The sequence below is a fragment of the Condylura cristata genome, unplaced genomic scaffold (genome assembly GCF_000260355.1).
Source record: "Condylura cristata isolate star-nosed mole 26May11 unplaced genomic scaffold, ConCri1.0 scaffold00003, whole genome shotgun sequence".
NCBI classification, from domain to species: domain Eukaryota; kingdom Metazoa; phylum Chordata; class Mammalia; order Eulipotyphla; family Talpidae; genus Condylura; species Condylura cristata.
In genome coordinates, this window is record NW_004567104.1 from 29,489,832 (window position 1) to 29,511,863 (window position 22,032).

Here is a 22,032-nt window from a genome sequence, read left to right on the forward strand (position 1 = left end):
AAAGGTATCATCTATCTAAGGTCATTCCTGTCTTCCCTGCTCATCATGACCCCTTACCATCCTCTGAGATGGGTTAAACAGGAAAATAAATTCATAGTAGTAAAACTAGAAAAGATTAGAATTCATCTGATCCATCTAATTTTATATGTGAAAGAACTAATTCACTAAACAAGCAGTTTGGCCAAAGTCACACATTATCTAACAACTAGTAGAACTAAGGCCCAAATTCAAGTTTACTAGCAGCTCTTACTCTCATGCTCTTTTTTCTTTTCTTATTATATTAACATATCAGGCCATTTTTGACAATAAACTATGACTGTGCATCATTAATTACTATTTTAAGTATTCTTCCTGTCTAAGACTTCTTAGAAGCACCTCAAAGGCAGACATTTTACTACCATTACTTCTACTATATTTACTATCTGCATGTTTAATACAGATTCTTTCATGTGTCAGGTAATAATGCTTACTGATTTATGGTACCATTCTGTGTGCCCTCAGATGAAATTAGTATACTTCCTGAATTTATTCACTTCTAAAACAGCATTTCACTAGACAACATATTAACTCTGCCATATTAGCAACAAAAATGTCTTTGGAAAGATTTATACTTTCCCCTATAAAAAGATTCACAATCTGGGCCCTCCCTGGTGGTGCAATGGGTTAAAGCACAGCACTAAGAAACTAAAGCCACATCAGCATGAGTTCGATCCCTGCTGGAGAGGTGACCCACGTGGCGCAGCAGAACTCTCCTGGCCTGCCCACTGCTCCCCTCTGCAGTGTACTTCACCAATCTGTCTGTTCTGCTTCCCACTCTGTCTCTGGTGAATCCTCTCACTGCCCATGCGCCTCTGGCCTATACCCAAGTTCTGTATGCATAAATAAATAAATCTTAAAAAAAAAAAAAAAAGATTCACAATCTTAGTCTTCTCCATAAAATGGTATAAGTTTCTGGTATAATGCACCATGAATAGTATCCAAAGAGTAAGAAGTGACCCTTGAGAATGTGACATGACTCTAATCTTACATTTGAGCTATAAACAGTAAAGAATATGAAAATAACTCATAACAAAATACAGATTTACCTGCTTTGCTCAACTTAAAAATGTTTTTTATAAGTGAAGGCTAAATGATAAAAAGTCCCTCTCTTCAAATCTGTTCATTTTTTCCTACTTTTCCATGGAAAACAAGTAGGCGAAACAAAAAGCATGCCCAAAACACACTGTGCTCTTTTAACAGGCTCATTGTTTAGTTGTGACAGAACTCAAACACAAACAATTCCTCAATTGTCTACTGAAGGAGACCAGGGGAAGCTAAGTACACGACAAAAATGAAAAAAAAAAAAGGAGTGGTGTCTGGAACCAATCAGTCCAACCAGTAGAAATCACTAAACTCATTACAGTTTACTCAGAGTAACTATGTATGGTACACCAAGTACAAACCACAATAACAACAAAAAATTATTTCAAAAGCACTGTTTTGCTTTACATTTTTATTCTATTTTACGTAAAGAACAAATGAGCTTTAATTTTTAGTACATTATGAATGCAATGATACAACACTATTTGATAAGATATTAAGTACAAGAACTAAACAGACTTCTCTTCTTCTCCCTTCCAAAAAGTATCAAATGCTTGAGAACAAAAGTACCGGTGAAAATATCCCAAATCAGGGCCATTCCTGGTGGCGCAACGGGTTAAAGCACAGCACTTTGAAGCTACCGCAGTTACTATAGCACGAGTTCAATTCAGGGCCAGGGAGGTGACCCACAAGGCACAGCAGACCTCTCTCAGCCGCTGCTCTTCTTAGCAGTTATTTCAGTAGATCTGCCTATTCTGCTCCCAACTCTGTCTCTGGTGAATCCTCTTATGGTTCCCCCCACCCACCCACCTCTTGCCTATATCCTAGTTCTGTATGCATAAATAAAAAATCTTAAAAAAAAAAAAAGAAAGAAAATACCCCAAATCACCTTAATGGATAACACACACTATAAACAGGAAGTTCACAAATCAGAGAGAAAAGAGTGTTTTCATTTGGTAAAGATGGGCATAACATCAGGTCTACTGGCAAGCTGGAAAGGGAAAAGGTGAAAAAAGATATAGAACACAGCAGGGGTCTAATGACAAGTAACGAAGGAAAAGGAAAAGTTCTGCTTCAAACAAATGACTAAAGAACTGGGTAACATACAAAATCTCTAAAAATGCATGGATAAGCTAGTTTAACATGAAAGGAATGTTTCAATAGAGCCTCAAAGCAAAGTGAAAAAAGAGTAAACAATCTACTAATCCAGTAGATCTAACGGGATTTTTGACTAAACCTTGCACACCTCTACTCGGATGACTGTGCAGCAGAGAGGTGATAAAAACCAGCCTGCCTAAACTGAAAAACCTAATAGGAGTCTCTCCCACATAAGGTTAGTACCTTCAACACTATAATACATATGAATAAACCAGAATAAACCCCTCTGAGCAGAAGGGAATAAGAAAATTTTAAGAATTTTGAAACCTGATAATGGAGAAGGGGGTAAATGGGCACCTAAGAAATCCTAACCAAAAAAAAAAAAAAAAAAAAAGCACATTTATGGTCTGAAGTCATTCCAACTATAAAGTGCCCAAAATTCCCAAACAGGTTTCATTGAATGTGGTAATTAATATTAGCAGTGAATGGACCAAGTGAATGGCAAAATCAAATATTAAGGTTCTCTGGCAAAAAAACAACTTCAACACAGGTCTCAAATAATACCCAAATAAAATTCTAAGAACGGCACATTTTAGGGGCCCTCCCTGTAGCACAGCTGGTAGCATAGCTGCACAGTGAAGCTAAGCCAAGCCGTGGCCACTTCAGTGTGAGTTCAATCCCAGCCAGAGGTGATCACCCTCTGCTCTCTTCAGCAGCGTACTTTGTCAATCTGCCTATTCTGCCTCCCACTCTGGTTCTGGTGAATCCTCTTGCCACCCTGCACCTCAGGCCTTTACCCCATTTCTGTATATGCTTGAATAAATAAAATTAAAAGAAAGAAATAAGCACACTTCATAGTATTTGGAAAACAAGGCATCTTTTTAAAAAACTAGCCAAAGTAGACTTATAAAATAGATATGAAATTATCTGACATAAAATATGTATATGAAGCTTGAAAATAAAAGCAGTAAAAAAAAGTAAATCTGGAAAACCACCACACAGAACTTTCAGTAAGAAAAAAATTAAAAACTCAACATTTAAAATAAAAAGCACACACCCAAAAGAGATTTAGTGAAGTGGAAGTTGTATCAGATGAAATAACTACAATGCAACAGAAAGACCAAGTATTAGAAAATACTAAAAAGAATGATAGGTAGGTAGGAAGACCTACAATCCAACATTTGAAATTTTCAGAAGGAAAAGATGTAGTAAGGGAATGGTTCACCAGATAAAAACTAACAGGACACAAATACTTAAGTTAAAATAACCAAGTGAATCAAAGCACTCATGTGAGGGTGAAGATGTATCTCTGTGAAATTAAGAAAATCAAAGATCAAAGATGTCTTCCAATTGGCAAAGGACTAAGGACAAACCACAGAAATGCAATTAGATTTCTAGTGTACTTCTTGATAGGAAGAATGCAAAGCAGACACTGGGAAACCCTCAGAAATAGATGCCAACATAAACTGCAAATTCAACAAAATAATCATCATGAAAAAAAGGTGAAAATAAAATCATTTTGATGGCCAAGAGGTATACGAAAGAAATGTTCAACATCTCCTACAATCAGGGAAATGCAAATCAAAACCACAATGAGATACCTACCACCTCATACCAGTGAGAAAGGAACATCTTTTAAAAGCTAGCAACAACAAATGTTGGCGAGGATGTGGAGAAAAAAGAACTCTCCTGCACTGCTGGTGGGACTGCAAACTGGTCCAACCACTATGGAAAGCAGTGTGGAGGTTCCTCAAACTACTAAAAATGGAGCTACCACATGACTGGAATTCCACTCCTACAGATCTACCCAAACAACAAAAAAACACTGATTCAAAAGTACACTTACATCTTTATGTTTACTGCAGCATTATTTATAATAGGCAAAACATGGGAACAACCCAAATGCCCAAAAACCAATGGCTAGATCAAAATAAGCACAATGGAATACTATGCAGTAAGAAAGGATCATGCTCAGTTAAATAATCAGATGGTTTCATTTATAGGATGAGTATAGGGGAGCCAAATGAGGGACCAAGGGGAAAAAATATTACAATAAAAAAACATAACGAAACCAAACAACAATAAAAAGACAGCTACAACCCAGAAACATTCTGCAGGTGAGAGGGAGGGAAAGAAACCAGGGCAGGCAGGGACAGCAAGAATACAAAGGACTATGGTGATGATGGAAATTCTATGGGGACTAACTTGAGAAAAGAAAGCAAACATAGTTTAGCAACTAAGTAAAGTAAATAAAAAGACTTCAATTTCTCTAATAAGAGAAAAAAATCCATAAAATCATTTTGAGGCAAAGAAAATTTCAAAAGATTGAATCACTCTATACTTTAACCAAAACCAATTAAGTTGGAGATTAGTAACAAAAAGGCAACTAGGATAAATCTTGAAACACCTCTGAAACACCATGGTTATGAAAGATAAGAGAATGGAAATCAGAAAATACTTAAAATTTAATGAGAATGAAAAACTCAAAAAAATATAAAATAGTTTTTGAAATCTGGTACCCAGATACAATAGTTTAATAAAAGAAATGGAAATGAAATCTGATACATGCTCTAACAAGGATAAACTGAAAATATTAAGTCAGAAACAAAAGGGCAAGTACTATAAAATTTCACTAGTATGAGGTATGCAATCTAATCAATCTAATTCATATCACTAATACATAGAAAAGTTGCTATGAGGGCCTGAGGAAAAGGTTATTGTTTAATGGGCACAGAACCTGTTTGGGATTGTGAAAAAATTCTGGAAACAGCTAACAGTAATAGTTATATACTTCAGTGAGAATATACTTTATACCAATGAATTATACACCTAAAAATGGTTAAAGTAACATAGTTTATATTATGAATATTTTACATAACACAATTAAACATTACATTATATAACACAATTTAAAAAACTCATAGGGAATGATTAAAGCACTTAAGAATACTTAATAAACTATGGAAATTTTACTTTAATAAAGAACTAAAAATTAATGAGGTAAGCATCCAACTTAAGAGGCAAAACAAAACACAAAAGCCCCAGCAAAATAAATTCTAAGAGTATAGGAAGGAAACAATTGAAATAAAAGCTGAAACTGTGAATAGGCTGTTATCCAACAGAGAAGATCAATAAAACTAAGTTGAGAAAGAGAAAACTAATAAAGTCAGCAAAATTAATCAAGAAACAGAAAAAAAAGCACACACATAACATTAATGGGAATGCAAAGGTGTTCTACTGGTGTTTAGTGAGCAAAGGTCATGGATACCAAAGTTCTCTGCAATGTATTCTCAGCAAGTATCTCAAAACTCTTCAATGTTTCACATGCAGAAATTTGTAATTAAAAAGATATACATATTATTATCTGAATCTATGGCACAGTTCTATCTTAGCAGTGTGTTATAGTCAATCTGCCTGTTCTGCTCCCCACTCTGTCTCTGGTGAATCCTCTCACCCACCACACCTCTGGCCTGTACCCCAGTTCTTGTATGCATAAACAAATCTTTAAAAAAATTTTTTTAAGTTTTAGCACACATTCTATTCCAGATATACAACCACTATAAAGCCAAAACAAACGTATACTTCATTTTGCTCACTTCTATCAATAAGTTTATTTACCATTTGGAAAATCATGTCACTGAGAATGTGCTGAGGGTGTCATCAATGACAGTATAAATGCGCCAGATGACACTGTGGCCTACATACAGGCCTCAATCCCTTCATACTCACCTTCAAAGTAGAAATACATATTTCCCCTTTACTTTTCCCACTATATTAAATGCTCATCCTCCTCCTTCTTCCCCTTCACTCACTCCAACCCCAAAATTAGGAAACTGAGTTAGGACATTATATTGATTTTCCCTAAAAGGAGAATTATTTTTATTTTATAGAAAACCTGTATTACATAGTGTTGTGCCTGAAGTGCAGACCAGATACCTAATTTCTAGGACTCTATCCGAACACACTGGAAAAAAATACAAATATATATATACTACTAGCCATATATACTAGGCCTTTACTGTTGTATTACTGTCACAGCAAAGGCTAGAAAGGCTGGAAGCATCACAAATGGTGTTAAAAAGGTCACTAATTGAATCAACTATGGTATAAATATTGTCAAACTGTAAAAATGAATGAGGAAATCACTCTACATATTACCATGGGATTCTCTCCAGCATACACTAGTAATAAAATGCAAGACGGGGAAAAACAGCATGTATTATCTAAGGTGGGTGTATCAATATACACACACTCATGGGTGGTTCAGGAGAGGTCTATATGGGTCACTTCCCTTGCCCGGGATCAAACTGGTGCTGTAGTGGCTGCGATAGCCTCATAGTGCTGTGCTTTAACCCGTTGTGCCACCAGGGAGGGCCCCTTTTATTATGTTTTTAATAGAAATATAAACCATAATCTTTTAATGATTAGTTTGGGGGAGGAAAATAGTAAAATAGAGGGGACTGAAGTTACACTTCTCTGCCCCAGGCAGCAGACCTCTTCTGACCTCTCCTGACTCACCCACTGCTCCCCCTCAGCAGTGTACTCTGTCGCTCTGCCTATTCTGCTCCCCATTTGTCTCTGGTGAATCCTCTCACTGCCCCTATACCTCTGGCTTGTACTCCATTTCTGTATGCATAAATAAATAAATCTTTTTAAACGTTAAAAAAAAAAGAGAATTCTTTAACTGTTATGACTTCTCCTCTAAGCTCCTACATGAATAACACCATTCCCAAGTCTGTCAATTGACTGTGTGGGTCTGGAACCTGTAACTATTCTTTTGCCAGAGGGCACAATGTTGAGCTTCATCAGTAGAGGGCACTGGAGAGACATTGCAGGGGGAAAGTTTTGCTTCTTGGTTCCCGGTGCTTGCACACTGGTCTCCTCCAGGACCAAGCATTTTATAAGGCAATGTGGCCAGCAGAATACCCAACCAACAGCTTCCTCTCCCCTCCCTTAGAGGTTTTTGTGGTAAAATCAACAACTCTCAGTGAGCAGCTTTTCCTGACATCCAGATGTCCAGCAAGTACCACCACCACCATCTTTACCACCTCTCTCAGTGAGTCAGTCCCTCCTAACAAGGCCTGGATTTCAACTGAAAGGAGAGAGTAGAGTCTGGGAGGAGAGGGGGGAAGGGAGACTCTTGCTAGTTCCTATCTCTTAACTGTAGGGGTAGTACCTGCTCCTTATTTCTAATATTCTTACATTCTTTAGTGTTCTGTTTAGTTCTTACTAGCTAGTCCCTCATTAGTCTCCTGTTATAGTTAATTCATTCCATTTCAGATTTATGGTTTACCTCCTCACCAGACTCAGAATGATGCAATCCCACCCATTAATATGAATTGCACTCTGCCTGAACTTTAGTTACCTGGCTTCTTTTTCTCTCTTTACAAAATTACAAATTCCTGCTGGTCAGAAACACTTCCATACTTTCCTGCATCTACTTGACACTTACATGATCCTTTTAACACAGAGGTGCTAGCATGTTTAATTAAACACACATTTCAGATGATTTACAAATATAATTAAGCCCTCACTTAAAGTCCTCAATAGGTTCTTGGAAATTGTGAACTTAAGCAAAACTACATCCCATGAAATCAGATCCTTGAATGATGCTTTGTTCAACATACGTTAATTATTTTTTCTCCCTCAATGATTAGAGAAAGATGATGCCGAATGTAAGGATGTTACTTGAGGACCTGCTGTTCTATACAACTTCATTAGTTTAAGGCCTCTTTAAACAAGTAACATACTTTCTAAAGACCTATTTTATTTCAGAAATTTTACCACTAAAAGGATAAATAATTAGAATAGCACAGGAATGCATTCCTCAATGTCCCAAGACAGGCATGTTTCCAAGTCAGGACAATATGCATGGTTAAACTTCCTAGACCTTGTAAGACAGGAGATAATACACTGTTCATACACGATGTTCATGGCCACAGGTTCATAAGCATGAATAATGCTTATTTTTGTGTAAAAGCAAACAACGAGGAAAAAAAATCACCTCAGTCTCATCCCACGCACATTTATTTCCTTGTCTTAACATTTATCACAGTCAAGATTTTTTTTTAAAGTCTTTCTTCCCTTACTATTTTATGAACTATAAAACCATGGATCCAATGACTACTGACCATTATATTATAAACACATAGCACTAAGTCTAGTTTGTAAAGTAATTGTATCTAGGAGATGAGTAATTACTTGCTGAATGAAAAAAATCAATCAATGAAAGCTTTATGTGTTACGGCATCAGAGTCAAAAGTTTTTTTTTATCTTTTCTGCTAGGGAGACCCAGGAAAACTTAAAAGATAGATTCTCTATCTTGGTCAAGGTCTCAGTTCTAGAAAGCTAAGACAAGTGAATGCTCCATTTATCCTGATGCTCACAACTGATAAAACTGACCCATTAACCCTCATTTGAACCACCATGTAAGACCACAGTATAACAAATTCTCAATACAATTCCCTACTGCAAGTATGGTTCAGTTTACAAGAGCTCACATTTCTATCCCAAAGATGGAATAATGAGTATGATCTAACTCATCATGAAACAGGAAGGAGAGAAGTGGAGAAATGGTAGCAAGTAGAGGGAAGTCTGCTGAGTGACTCAGGACCAGAAAATTACAGGTGCTGGGCAAAGGGGGTAACACCTGAAAGTTTTGGTTTTAAGTGTTTTTTTTTTTTTTCCCCTCATGATAAAAGTAGTACAGGATCATGAAAAAAAAAATTAAAGAAAAAAAAAACCCCATAATTCCACTACCTAGAGAAACAGATTTTTACTACTATTTAATATCTTATAGAAGCAAAAAAATAACCCTTAATAAGTCTCTTCTAAATTCAAATACTTACATAGTGCTATCATGGGTCAAATGATAGAAAACAAAGATAACTAAGATTTAGTCCCAGTTTTGAGTTTCCTATTAAGTGGAAAATAGTTAACAGATGACTAACCTGCAATGAGATGAGCTGAGAGGAGTAAGTGGAATGCAATGGAAATGAGAACCCAGAGCTCCTATTTATACAAGTGATTTGGCAAGGAAATCAGAAATGGCTTTTGAAGGATGAGAAAGAATTTGCCAGGCAATGAAAGAGGAACGTCTATGTATTCTAGAGGAAGCATTGTGCATGAAGAAACACTATGATCTAAACATGTTCTTCCTATTTTTCTTCTTTTCCTTCACTTCCACCTAGTCACTACAATAAAAAAGTTCAAAAATGACCAAGAATGAAAGAAATAAAGGAGTGAAATTCAGAAAATCCTTCAAAATTGCCGGCAAAGTAGAAAAAGGTGAGGTAAGGAACAACAACAAAGATTACTTAAAAGCAACAGTAGTGAGAAAAAAAAAAAGTTCAACAGTATAGAGTTCAGCTTTCCCCAAGTATGGTCACAAATTCAAAATGGAAAAAAAAAAAAAAAAGCAGAGTGGGGCAATGCATACAATATATATATGAAAAACATCCAGCTTCACTAGATATCAAAGAGATGCAAATTGAAAAAGATATCATTTTCCTATAAAACTTAATCTATGATCAATCTAAAACATTGTACTGAAAGATGGTGGACTAATTAATTATTATTGAAGTCATTATTATCTAAATCTTAAAAAAACTCAACTGGATTATCATGGATAGCAAAACACTATTATCATTCATCCGCCTTATCCCCAAATCTCCATAAAGCGTTTTATAGCTAACCTTTTAAGGATTTCCACTAGCTCAAGGTCACTCAAATGTAACTCAAATCATGACCTAGCCATGCTCTGCTTCATAAAACCATCTGCCTAGACTATATGAAGATACACTGTCCCGCTTGGCTAACTGTCCTTTTAGTTATATACCCAAAGTTGTCTTTAAGATCTCTAGTCTTACAAAACTAAGACAATTAGTCAAAATCAGAACAAACTAGTCAGTTACCCTTGCTAAGCCATTTATTCCTTGCAATGCAGAGAGTTCTGGGGGACAACCATAGTTCCTTATCTTCTCATCTTTCACATAACTGAGAAGACTATCATGCAAATCCCAGAAAACAATCGACTTCTCTGTGTGTATGGTTCAAGAGGAGATATAAAAGGCACAGAAAAACCTGGATTGACACACAGCTTTCTCAAAGATACAGTCATACAAGTAAAATATTGTATTGTATACACAAGTTGGCATACAATTACTACAGGACACAGCAATAATTTTCAAATATTGTCTGGCAAACAGAACAGGTATATTCAGAAAGAAAAGAAGATGAAATGAAATTAAGATAAAAAGGGAGATAAGTAAATGTTTAAGCAATGCAAAGAAACTAAAATGTAAATAGAATAAAAGCCTAATGAAAAATTAGATAAAGGAAAGCTGTGAAATAATAGCGACAAACATTTAAGGAGTACAATTAGCCAACAAAATTATCATAAATCTTTTCAAGGAAGAAAACAGAACTTAGCCAAAAATATGTACTGAAATGAAAAAAGAATCAAATATGTAGACTGTAAGGAGCTAATACAGAAACTGTCAAAATAGTTCAACAGGCACAAAAAGCACTGAAGCAAAATAATTAATGCAAGATTACAAATTAATAGCCACAAAATTTCAGGACATTAGAATCTAGTGATTATTAAATATGCTCTTCCAGTTATTCCTACTAAAAATATTAGCTGAAAATAACTAGTTGACCTACATATACATAAGAAAACAATTTGAATTTAAGAACGAGAAAGTGGCAAAGACCACTGACCCCATTTAAATAATGTTTAAATATTTTGTTAATACAAATGTAAATGCCAGCATTAAAGTCTTGAAACATTAACTTAAAATGTACAAAAACATACTAATATTAGTCTGAGGTCCAAACTCACCATGGAGAGGAAAGGGAGATCAAATTAGAGTGTATTAAGAAAAAAAAGATTATGGCCTCCCTGGTGGAGTAAGGGATTAAGTCTCAGCACTATGAAGCTATTTGCAGCCACTGTTGCACCAGTTCAATCAATGGCGCTGCAGACCTCTCCCATCTTGCCCACTGCCCTTAGCAGTGTATTTTAGTACCTCTGCCTCTTCTGCTCCCCTTTCACCTCTGGTGAAACCTCTCACTCCCCCAACTCCTATGGCCTACACCACAGTGCTTGTATGCATAAACAAGATAAATCTTTTATTTTTCTGACAAATCAAAAAATTTTCTTTAAAATTTTTTATTTATACTTGAATTTAAACTGTAAAAATCAGTGGACTTTAAAAACAGGGTGTGTTCATTACAAGTATATGAAATAAAAGCATAAACAATTTACAAAACAAAACTAGAAAATGTCAGGTAACTAGATAAATCAAACACACTCTGAATTGAATTATTCAGTCTTTAAAAGAAATAAAGTCTGACACATGCTACAACATGCTTAGACCTTGAAAACATTATACTTTTGAAGTAAGTCACACACAAAAGGACACATCTTACACGATTCCACTTAAATGAATCATCAAATAGGCAAAAATCATAAAAGGAGATTAGAGAATGGGTTGCTAAGGGCAAAGGAGAGAGAGGAGGAGGAGGAATTAGTGCTTACTGAGTATACAGATTCACTTGAAGAAGATGAAGAAGTTCTGTAAATGGTGATGACTGTACAATAAAAATGTACTTAAAGAGTTATATGCTTAAAATGGTTTAGATGGCAATTTTATGTTAATTTTACAACCTGAAGAGGTGGTAATGAATCAGATTTAAAAAAAGCATTAAATGACAGAAACAACAGAATTCATTATGAAAATAAACAAAAGGTTTAAGCATTCTTTGCATTACAACAAAAATATACTAGTGTAATTTAGGAGACACAAATGAACAAAATGGCATGCATAGACAAAGTTGGGTAATTTACTCAACAAAGAAAAATATGACAGGAATTTAAGTAAAATACAAGATTCCAAAATATTAAACATGACAATCATTTTTACTGATGAGGTAATTACTGTGGGGCTCTTTAGTAGGATGGGACTTACAACAAACACCAAAATAATAATGCACCAAAATGTGTGATAAAATTTATTAGAATCGAGAGTATGGGAAGATAAGTCAGACTAGGAGAAAATATTTGCAAAAGATTCAATACAAAGGAATTTTACCCAAAATACAAAGAACTCTTAAAACACAACTTTAAGAAATGAACAACCCAATAAAAAATGTCAAATGATCTGATGAGACACCTCACCAAAGATATGATACAGATGGTGAAGAAGCATGTGAAAAGATGCTCAACATCTTACATTATTATGGAATTACAAGTGAAAATAATGAGTTAACATTATATACTTATTAGAATGGCTATAATCCCAAACACTGACATCAATACTAATGAGCATGTGGAGCAACAGGAACTTTCATACTGTGTTGACAGAAAAATAGAAGAACAGTTACTTTGAAAGTTTAGCATTTTCTTACCAAACTAAATATACTCTTACTATACAATTCAGCAATTAAGCTCCTTAATTATCCAAGTCAGATGAAAATTTATATCCACATAAAATCTAAACAAAAATACTTAGAGCAGTTTTATTTACAACTGCCAAGTGTGGAATCAACCAAAATGTCCTTTGGTAGGTTAAACAAACTGTGGTACAACCAGATAATGGAGTATAATTCAATGTTAAAATAAAATGAGCTATTAATCAATGAAAAGATGAGGAGGAAATTTAATTGCATGTTGACAGGTGAAAGAAGTTGGAAGATTATACTCTGTGATTCCATCCATATGACCTTCTGGAAAAGGCAAATCGTGAGACAATGAGCAGGGTTACCAGAAATTAGAGAAGAGGGAATAGGTGGCATATATAGGACTTTTAGTGTTATAGAAACTATATGATGAATGTCAGTCTACATTTATCAAAATCCATAGAATGTGCAACACAAAAGAGTGACCTCTAATATAAACTATGGGTTTTGGTTGATAATGTGTCAGTACTGGTTCACTGATTCTAACAAAATACCAGATGTTCCAGGATACTGATGGTGGGGGAAGCTAGAAAGAGAGGGGGGGCATAGGCATGTGAGAACTCTGTACTTTTTGCTCAATTTTGCTGAGAACCTAAAACAGCTGTATGAAATAAAATCTATTCAAAAATTAATAATCATTAGAAATAAAATAAACCATCACACCTTTACTCAACCAACACATACCGATTACCTATTTGTTCTAAGTTCTGAATAAAATAAATGCAAAAGAAACTTAAACAAGTAAATGAAAAACATTAAGATAAAAGTGCTACAAAGAAAACACACAAAAAGGTTAAGAAATTAAATACCAAGCAGAGATATAGCTAGAGGGATGGCTGATCAGGGAAAGTCTCTCTTCAAAACAAGTACTGTGGAGAGAAAGATAGTATTCAGGCAGAAGAAACAGAAATGTAAAGGTCATAAAGGTAATGATGTGAAAACAATTTTCCCCAAAACAATGCTATCTTAGTGTTTGACAGGTTAGTAAAGGACTAAATCTTGTAATAAATAAGAATTATTAATAAACTAAGTAACTTGAGTAATTAAAATTCAATTGACAGATACACTCATTTTTTGTGTGCCCTGTCCTAGGAACAACCAACTTATCTGAAAAGTAATGAAGATAACTCACGTCAATTACAGGATACAGCCAAAGCTTTACTCAGAGGCAATGTAATGGCATTAAACACTTTATTAAGGCAAAAAAGAATTAGGAATTTGAATTAGGAAAATGTATACCCAAAAAATGGAGAAAAGAGGAAGAGCAAAAAATAAAAAAAAAGTTAGAAACCAGGGAATCAGAAAAACAAGAGAGTACATTTCAGAGCTCGTTATTAGGAACCGATTATTAAGCAGGGGGCCTCCCTGGTGGTGCAGGGGTTAAAGACACAGTGCTATAGTTCCATCCCCAGCCAGGGAGCTAACCCCACAAGGTGCTGCAGACCTCTCCAGTCTTACCCAAGGCTCCCCTCAGTAGTGTATTACAGTAAGAACACCGTTGGGCTCCCCACTCACTCTGTCTCTGGTGAATTCTCTCACCACCCCCCACACCTCTGGCCTACACCCCAGTCTTTGTATATACAAATCAACCTTAAAAAAAAAAAATCACTAAAATAGACAAACATCTGTCAAATAAAGAAAAACAATGAATCTCTAAAAGATGATAAAAAGATTTTAAATGTGATAGAGTATTACATCTTATAAGCTATATTTGAAAAACTTTATATATTAAATCTGGAGAAATATAAATTATCAAAACTGACTCATGAATATGTACAGATTCCTTAATATAGGGCACAGAATTATCAAAGCTACCATACTCTTACCAAATGTCAGAGCTCTTCTATTTTTTTTCCAATAAATTATGTATATTTGATAACCATAAGTGAAGTTTTGTGTGTCTTATTAATACATGCCTTAGGATTCATTTTATTATTAGCAACATTTATTATGCAGTCATATCAGTAGGTAAAAGAAAGTTTATCATTACCTAAATAAGTGTTACAAAAACATCTGATAAATTCCAGAAGCCATTTCTATTTTCTGTAAAGTAGGACAAAATAAAATAATCTGTTTCTAAAATCAACAGTTGTCAGAATATAATAAAAATGCCAGAGACATTCTAATACAATTATCACCTCTCTGATTTAACTTTCTGGCAGATTTTGACTAATGTAATACAGTAGAAAGGATACAAGTTAGTATTTGGGGAGGGGAAAGGTTTAAAATAATGAACTCCAAAAATACAATAAACCTGGAAAACTATAGTAAAATTTTAGCAAGATGTCTTGTAAGATAATAAAAGACTAGTGAAGACAAAAAGCTAGGTATCAGATTCTGTACTTATCAGATGTAATGGAAAGAAGTCAAATTAACAAAGAGTAATAACTTAAAAAAGATATACAAATTAAACTGTAGTTTTTATATTTTATTTGAATAGCAATAAGCAAACTGCATTAATATACATCCCTCTTTGATTAGTTTCAATTGACAGTTCACGCTTTCAGCACAGTACAAATAAAGGTTATGGCTTAACATGTAAAGAAAATACAAAAAACACTAAATTAAATTCTTAAATTCTGTTAAGAATAATCATTGTTTCAATAAGGAAAGTGGTAAAAAAGAATTTACACTGTTAGTGATACCTTTCTGAAGGGCATTTTAATAATTTTAAATACACCCATGTTCAATAATTCCATTTCTAGGAAATTCTAGTTCTTTTCTACTTCAAGTTCTAGGAGTTTCTAAAGTAGCAATCAGGGATGAACAGAAAGATATTCACTACACCATTATTTATATAAAATGCTGGAAATAAATTACAGATTCAGCAACAGGAAAATAGTGGAAATAAGGCACAGGTCTACAACATTAAAAAAACAGCTTTTTAGAGACTTTTTAGGAGCCTTTGAAGATTTAATGGTAAGTTAAAAAAAGGACAGCAAATTGTATAGAATAGGATTCCAACTGCATAAAAGTAAACCATGTACATACACAGAAAAGATAATGAGCCTTGCAGGAGACACACCAAAATAGCAACAATAGTTACCTATGAAGAATGGGATGGGGTACTTACAATTTTTTTTATCCCTTTCAAATATTCAATCAATTATGTGAAAAACATCCAGGAAGAATTTATAACAAAGATATTATCAGACAACTGGCTGTATTTCCATTGATATTATCTGCCAAAGTAATTTCTTATTCTTTAAAAATTTGCTTTTTAAAGTATCAGAAAGTTTCTAAATACTTTACCCAATTGTTATTGCTTATGCACGTTACATAAAATTCATTAGTAAACCTATAAATCACTTAAGAATCTCAAAATTAAAATAGAAATTACCTTATCAGAAACAGATTATACTTTAAAACACACTTCAAAATTAAAAATATAAATGCAAGACCAAAATAAATCTCCCTTTTGAGACCATTTATATGAAAAAAAATATTACCAATGGGATAGATTAGAAAGGCATAAAATGATCTCAGTAATGTGGGATTAATAAATGCCTTACAAAGACATATATCACTTTTTAACCTACACGTCTGAGTTCTCCAATATACATCCCTCTTTGATTAGTTTCAACTGACAAAAATTGAGAAACAGTTCACGCTTTCAGCACAGTACAAATAAAGGTTATGGCTTAACATGTAAAGAAAATACAAAAAACACTAAATACATCTAAATTATAGTGATATCAGGAAGACTCAAAGAAAGAGACACTAAAAACACTGGTATTTGAAGGATGAGAATGAATAGGTAGATGATGAGATAGTGATTAAAGGAGTATTCTTTTTTTTCCTTTTACATGTAATGCTTCTCATAAAACCATCACAATATTTCTCTCCAAATTCCTGAGACTTTCACATCACCCTCAAATTCCTAAAATACTTTTATTACCTGTACTTTTATTTCATCAGCAAAACTGTTTTATGTTTTGAACTCTCTACTACACACACAGACTCCAGAAGGATTAAAATGCAACAACTTTTAAAAGTAACAAAAAATGTCTTTTGCTAAAGGTGGCAGAGGGAAAATCTTCACAACAGAAGGCAAAGGATTAATACCTAATATGTATGAAGAGCTTTTACCATTCACTAAGGAAGTAGTTAAGTACAGACTTGGACAGCAGCTACTGAAACTAAAATGCACAGTTAAGAATCCTTTATATGGAAATAGTTGCATACACCTGCATTTGCACAAAGATATAAGGACATTCCCTAAGGCTCTGGTTTTAGTTGCTCATTTGCTCACAATATGCCCATAAACAGTTAAATAAAGTACAACCATATAGTGGATTATCTCATGATTCTTAACAAAGATGAGGTATAATATATGCATTGATTGGAAACTATGCAGTTTCCAATGACCAGATTTTTCTTCTATTAAAAAAAATCAGTATTAAAAAACTATACACACACATTGCATATTTCTAACTCATAAGTAAAGCAAAATTGTTAACAGTGTGTACACCCTCCCAAGCAAGGGTTAAAAAGTGAATAAAGAACAATTTTAATTTTTTAATCTAAATAAATTGGCTTGCTTCAACCTTTCATGATAAGCATGTACAGTTTTTGGAATTTACCTTTTAATAAGGAGAAAACACTAATGTAGTCTGGTATGATGGTTATCTCCAAGGGCTGATACTAAAGTGATTTTGGTTCTGTTAATTTTCACAAATTTCCAATAGTTGGAGTAATTACATACTTTTTAAAACTAAAAAACTGATTTCCAAAAACCTATATTCTATTTCAGGGTGATACTACTTCAAATTCTCCCCCTCTTCCAAAATTTTATTTTATTTTATTTTAAGATTTATTTATTTGTGCATACAGAACTGGGATACAGGCCAGAGACTCAGGGGTGGTGAAAGACTTCACCAGAGACAGAGTGGGGGGCAGAACAGGCAGACTGACTAAGTGCACTGCTGAGGGGAGCAGCAGGTGGGTCAGGAGAGGTCTGCTGCGCCATGTGGTCATCTGGGGCAGGCAGGGATTGAACTCATGCGGAAGTGGCTTTCGCTTCTTAGTGCTGTGCTTTAACCCGCTGTGCCACCAGGGAAGGCCCCTTCCAAAATTTTAATTTAAATTACAGTCTCAGGAACTTGGTCCTGTGATTACAACTTCTTTCAGAAACTAACCTTAAATCTAAATTTGGAATTATCACACTTGCTGTAGAAACAATTAAATTAAAACCTATGTAGAATGGAGTATCAACTAATGTTAACTAAGCACTCAGGTAATGCATGTTAAATAGTCTACATCTACCATATCATTTGATCTAAACAACCTTCTGAAATTTTGCATTATGTTATTAATTCCCAATTTACAGGTGAAAAAAAAAATCAAATCTAAAAAATAGTAACTATCTTGCCCAGTATAAAATGGAATACTAAGATTCAAACCCAAGTCCTCAGCTCCTAACCACTCCAGATACATGGAGTAAGTACTAATGTACCTCTGAGGTAAAAGGCTAGAAGTCTGAAATCCTGAAGGAATATTTGGATTTCAAAAAAACTTTTTTATTTAAGTAACACTGCATTATAACATTATGTAAAAGTTTCAGGTGTGCGTCATTATACAACAAATCAGCATCTGTGTGTACTACGTTAAATTCACCACTTCGATGGAAGTCTCTTATTCACGTTAGTGATCTTGAAGTGAAGTAGTGAAACTCAACTCTGATCAGAAGGTAACAATCAGTATTATATAAAAGCAATGAGGGCTATTTATTCCCTTCCATTTCTGCTTCTTTCTAGGCAGAAGGAGAATACAGGAAACAACTTAGAATTGCAATGTTACTCCTCCTTCTGATTAGTTTGAAATTAATTCTCTAACTAGAAGAGCTTCAGCACCTGAAGGATCAAGACCTCTAACAGGGGCCCCTCCCTGGTGGTGGAAGGAGTTAAGACACATCACTACAAGCTAGCAGCAGCATCTCCAGCCCCAGAGGTGACCCACATGGCACAGCAGACTTCTGTCTCGCCCACTGCTCCCCTCAGCAGTGCACTTGATTGATCTGCTTGTTCTGCTCCCCACTCTGTGGTGAATCCTCTTGCCACCCCTGAACCTCTGGCCTGTACCCCGTAAATAAATAAATCTTAAAAGAAAAAAAAAGAACGCCAACATGGCTTAGTTTTAGGTTTTAATCAAAAGTAGAAAATTAAGAACAAAGAAAGAAATGTGCTATTAGAATATTATCCTGATCAGTATTAACAAAGATAAGCAGAATTTAACAGTACCTACTTGTTTCATCCTTAGTTATCTAGACAAGTTGCTTTGTAAAAAGCATGACTGGGACCTTCCCTGGTGGGACAGCGAGTTAAAGCACAGCACTAAGAAGCTAAAGCCACTTCAGCATAAATTCAAGTCCCCCTCCCCCTAGGTCACCCACATGGCCCCGCAGACCTCTCTTGACCTGCCCTCTGCTCTCCTCAAGTGTACTTCACTTGGCCTGTTCTGCTCCCCACTCTGTCTCTGGTGAGTCCTCTCACTGCCCCTGCATCTCTGGCCTGTACCCCAGTTGTGTATGCACAAATAAGTGAATCTTTAAAAAAAAAAAAAAGTATGACTGAAAGTTTAAACCTAGCTACCTGAACAAGTTCTAAGTTTTCTCTTTAAAAAAGAATAACTGAAAAGAAATATAAACCACTGGGTTTTAGGTTTTAATCAAAACCCTGCTGGCCCAAAAGGTTAAAGCACAGCAGTACAAAGCTCTCTGCAGGCACTGCAGCATGAGTTTGATTGTGTGTGTGTGTGTGTGTGTGACCCACATGTTGTAGCAGACCTCTCTTGACACCTCCCCCTCACCCCAACTCCTCTCAGCAGTGTGCATTGTCAATCTACCTGTTCTGCTCCTCACTCTGTCGGGTGAATCCTCTCATCCTCCCCGGCACTTGTGGTCTGTACCCCAGTTCTATATGCATAAATACATAAATCTTTAAAAAATAAAGAAATATAAACTACTGTTAACCAAGCCTACAAGGACTCTGCCTATCATAAAGATCATAGAAACCTCTATTCAATTGTTTAGTAGATATATTCTAACTATAACCTAATGCTGTTTTATGAATTTGGATTTGTAAGGTTATTATTAACGACAAAAAAATTGCAGAAGAGTAACTCTTTCTCTCAATAAAAGTAAATCAGGAATCAAGGCCCCAAAGGAGTGGAATATCTAGGAACTCTTCCTTAGTAAAACTATTTGCTTATAAGAACAAAACTGGCAGAGAAACTGACATCAAAAGACCAGGTTTTTCCACACAGTTTTGCACCACAGAACTAAGAGGACAGTAAGACCTCCCATAAGTTAAAGAAAACTTTACCATCACATGATGACAGTAATTTTTAAGCTTGGTTCTAAAGCTACTTAGGTGACAAAGAACCATTTAATGAAAAGACAAAATTCAATGAATTTAGTTGTTTGTCTTCACCAAAATCTGAAAGTGGGTTTAGGACCTACATATATAATAGTCCAAAACATTTTGAAGTTCACTTTTCATAAGGTGAATGTAAGTCAATGTTCTTGACTAATTAACAGCTAGAAAGATTTAAAAGTCAAGGATGAAAGAGTTGCCTTAAATCAATAACTTTAATAGGAAAACATGAACAAAGCTTTTCATTCATATTTTTTTCACATACATGTAAAGTATATAGAAATGAGAATGAATGTGCTTTGCAAATGCCACAGGGCTTCAGGCAAAGTTGACAAGTTCTAACTTGCTTTAAAAATTACTAGTCACTGCCTTCAACCCAATCTAACTTTATTTAATGTTATTCTTTTGGATAACCTTACAAAAACAAAACCCCCAGAGCAAATTCTTGTACATTTCAATATCCTGCCTACTTATGAGCGGAAGAGTCAAACAGAGCAGGGGAAAAACGTGACGTGCACAACCTTGATCCAAAACACAACTTGTCTCAGTCTAATTTTAGGCCTGACCACTTTTTGGGTCCTTTTACAGAGATTAAAAAAGAAAACAGATACGATACATCACTTGCAAGGCAGAACTGAGGTTAAGTACATCGATTAGAACTGGCATTATTTATATAGGGTGAAACAAATCACAAGTTCCCTCGAGAGCAATCCCATTTAAATGACAACTAAACTAAACCCCGTTACCAACTGACCATCGCCATTACTTTTCACAGCTCAGTTCTTGGTCGACTTTAAATTAGTATAAGGCTGAGTCGACTGAAGAATCTGTGGCGACGTCGTTGGGTGTGTTATTTTAAATAAAGAAAGCCAAACGTGAAAAGGTGCTCGTCACCTAAAGGCGCAAATATTCTCCTTCTGGCTGAAGACCAAAGCAGAATCACGAGAAGATCCCAAAGTTCTGTCCCTAAGCAGAGGCCCTCCAACACTGAGAAAACAGGTACGTTTCCACCAGGGTAGACGAGGGACGAGATTACAGGCTGTATGTAGTTCAGGAGGCATAAAGGGGCTCAAGACTATGCCTGAGCCAGGAAGCTGGGGTGAACCCAGAGATGGGGCAAGGAGGGGCGAGGAGTCAGTAAGAAGGAAAAACCCAGGCATAAAACCCGAGGCTTTTGGGTTTACTGTGAAGTAGCAGAAAAGGAAGAGGCTGAAACGAAAGAAAAGGGAGACAGGCGAGGAGAGGGCAGAGCCCGCGGAGCGACAAGGTTCAGGGCAGGGCTGGGTCCAGGAAGAGTTAGCCCGCACCAGCCCCGAAAGTTTCCCATTTCGGGCTAAAGATCAAGAAAACAGCCCTAGGGAGCAGACAATGAGCCACCGCCCCAGGAGCCGCAGCTCAGCGCGCAGGTGGCGGCTGCCCCGGGCCGCTCGTGCCGGCAGGCCGCGGAGAAGGAAGAGGAAGGAGGGCGACCGCCGGCGTCCCAGGCCTGTCGCACACTTACCTCAGGCGAGGAAAGGTCCCCGCCCCAGCGAGGCGCCTCGGTCCAAGCTCCCGGCGGGCTCCGGAGCCGCCCCGGGCCAGCGCGCGGCGCGGGGCGGGGAGGGGAGGGAATGGAAAAGGGCAGCGGGACGGGAAGAAGAGCCGCGCTGGAGCGCAGCGGCAGCTATGACCAGGCCAGGCGGCAGCCGAGCCCCAGGGCACCGGGAGGGGCGGGCAGGGAGCCTTCGGCAATGGCGACCGCCCGGACCGGAGGGGAAGCGGAACAACCGCCGCCGCCGCGCGTGGCCACAACCCTGGGGGAGGGCGATGGCGGGGAGGGGTGGGGCTAACACCGCCCCTCTCAGGCCCACGCTTCACGGGGCGGAGACGGGCCCGCCTCTCAGTGGGCGCGCTCGCGCGGGGGCTGCTGGGAGCTGTAGTTCACAGCGGACAAATACGGCTGGACAACCACCGGTCGCTCATTAAATCCTGCTTTGTCTCCAGGCAGGAGTATGCCAACAAAGATGATGACAGACGACTG

At 36.4% G+C, this 22,032-nt stretch overlaps 1 protein-coding gene across 1 annotated transcript in view; it reads right to left on the reverse strand.

Annotated features, from left to right (window-relative positions):
- The window catches only part of PAK2 (p21 protein (Cdc42/Rac)-activated kinase 2), a 56,136-nt gene extending 34,321 nt beyond the window's left edge, over positions 1 to 21,815 (reverse strand). Inside the window, exon 1 of the mRNA XM_004675125.2 lies at positions 21,514 to 21,815. The gene's annotated coding sequence lies outside the window, so the exon portion shown is untranslated. The remainder of the gene's footprint in view (positions 1 to 21,513) is intronic.
- Positions 21,816 to 22,032: the final 217 nt, after the last annotated feature.